Below are 2,165 nucleotides of genomic sequence, written 5' to 3'. Positions count from 1 at the left end.
CCACATTTTCTTGATTTATTCATCCAGTTTTGGATACTTAGATTATTTCCATATCTTGGCTATTGTGAATAATGCTGTAATAAACATGGGAGTGCATATGTCTCTTCAAGGTACCAATTTCATTTCTTTTGAATATATATCATTTTGGTTGTCAATTATAAATTGATAAAGCTAGAAAGATTGATAAAAATTTCAATATAAATAAATATAAATGGTTAAATATGTTTGAGCATTAAAAGGTATAAACTTCACATATCTAGCTAATTAGCAGAACATAGTACAATGATTCAAATTCCATTCTCAGTTTCCTGTTCTGCAAAATTGGGATAATATAATACTTCCCTCATAGGATGTGTAAGGATTAAATGAGTTCATACATGTAAAGTGTTTAGAACAGACTGTGGTATATATTAAATGTTGGATAAATGTTAATTAACAGTGCATGCATCACAGATGACTTACTTGATAGAATGCCATAATAATTATATATCTCTATCTATCTATCTATCTATCTATCTATCTATCTATCTATCTATCTATCATCTATATATCATCTATCATCTATCTATCTATGTATCGATCTACCTATCTATCTATCTATCTATCTATCAGCTATTATTATCATCACCATCATCATCATCTATCTATCTAATCTAAAATACAGTGTCTGTGTCAGAATTTAATAGCCTTCAGTCAAGAACTATTCCCTTGGTATTCTATTCTATCATAATTAAGTTTATAATGTTCATAGGCTGGAAAATAGAATGTTATGTTGCCTTTATGGTTATCCTTATAATACATGAAAAATATAAAATATGTTGCCTGATTTATTTAGATGAAATAGTTTTAGCTCTTAAATTGACTTAAGAAGTTCTAGATTTCATTACTGTAAGCATTTCCCTTATTCTCTTTGAAACTTGTCTATATTGATCTCAAAATTTCAACACTTAATTGCAATAGAAATTTAAGTACTCTAGCTTCCTGCGGTCCAAGATAATTGAAAATTTAACAAACATTTTGAAATTCAAAGAATACTGATGATTCAAGCACTAATCATACATAAACAACATTATGAAGCACTGTAGCAGCAGATAGTTGGGAAACCATATCCTTGACCCAGATATGCCTTTAGAAAAGAAATATGAAGACCATACTTTCAGGGATCATTTCTACAGTTTGTTACTAGAGAAGTTTCTCTGAATGTATAGAGCATCGGAAACCACGAAAAGGAAGTACAGTATTTTGTCCTGAGCGTGAAGCTGGTTTTTGGTGTTGCATTTGCAACTACTATTAGCTATTGATGATCATTCTTTTCTCTCTTGGAGAGAGTGAGGAGAGAATGCAGTCTGATTGGTTCTTGTTTAACTAAATACACTAATGTTACAATGTTTCAATTTTTTCTAATGTATAGTTACATTTGTATTCAGTTTTGCTTTTTTATTTCAATCTTTGTTGGTCCGGTTCTCATAGTTTTTTTTTTTAATGTTACAATGTTTCAATTTTTTCTAATGTATAGTTACATTTGTATTCAGTTTTGCTTTTTTATTTCAATCTTTGTTGGTCCGGTTTTCATAGTTTTTTTTTTTTTTTTTTGGTAGCAGGAGAGAGATTTTTCCTCGCCCCCCCACAAGTGCTTACTAAGTAGCACACTACTTTTTTTTTTGCCTGTGAGTATATAGTATTTACATGTAGTTACCACCTTTCCTGGGCAAGCTAGCTTTCTCTGAACCTTGTTATTAAAGTGTTTGAAGCATCTCTGTGTTTTGAGCAGTAGGAGACAGTCTGACTATCAAAGTGATTTAAAGTAGTTTTAAATGCATATTTGATATGTTTTTTAATTGTTTTGAGATGGTTTGTTCTTATGCTGCAGATAAATTCCAAACCTACAGAAAAGTTTGGTTTAAGAGTTTATTTGAGCCAAGGTTTAGGGGCTAGTCCTGGAAGCAAAATTGGAAAGGAGTGAGAAAATGCTAATTTGAGAAATAGTAGTTTGACAGAGGAGAAGGCCACATGAAGTCCATTGGTGGAAGATTAAGGAGATAGGCAAAAGTAAAACAGGGCAATCTCCAGTAATAGATAAAAAGTAAAATGGAGAGATACTTTTTTTACATTGATGTGTGTAGGATGGGGAAGAAAAAGAAAAGGAATAGGAGGAGAAAGAAATG

The 2,165-nt window shown here is 31.1% G+C and overlaps 1 non-coding gene across 1 annotated transcript; it reads left to right on the top strand.

Annotated features, from left to right (window-relative positions):
* Positions 1-1,144: 1,144 nt before the first annotated feature.
* Positions 1,145-1,355, top strand: LOC112483049. Its single transcript, XR_003047485.1, has one exon. It is a non-coding gene; the product is annotated as a small nucleolar RNA U3 (small nucleolar RNA).
* Positions 1,356-2,165: the final 810 nt, after the last annotated feature.

Source organism: Pteropus alecto, unplaced genomic scaffold (genome assembly GCF_000325575.1).
Source record: "Pteropus alecto unplaced genomic scaffold, ASM32557v1 scaffold316, whole genome shotgun sequence".
NCBI classification, from domain to species: domain Eukaryota; kingdom Metazoa; phylum Chordata; class Mammalia; order Chiroptera; family Pteropodidae; genus Pteropus; species Pteropus alecto.
This window is presented reverse-complemented; position numbering and strand designations above follow the sequence as displayed.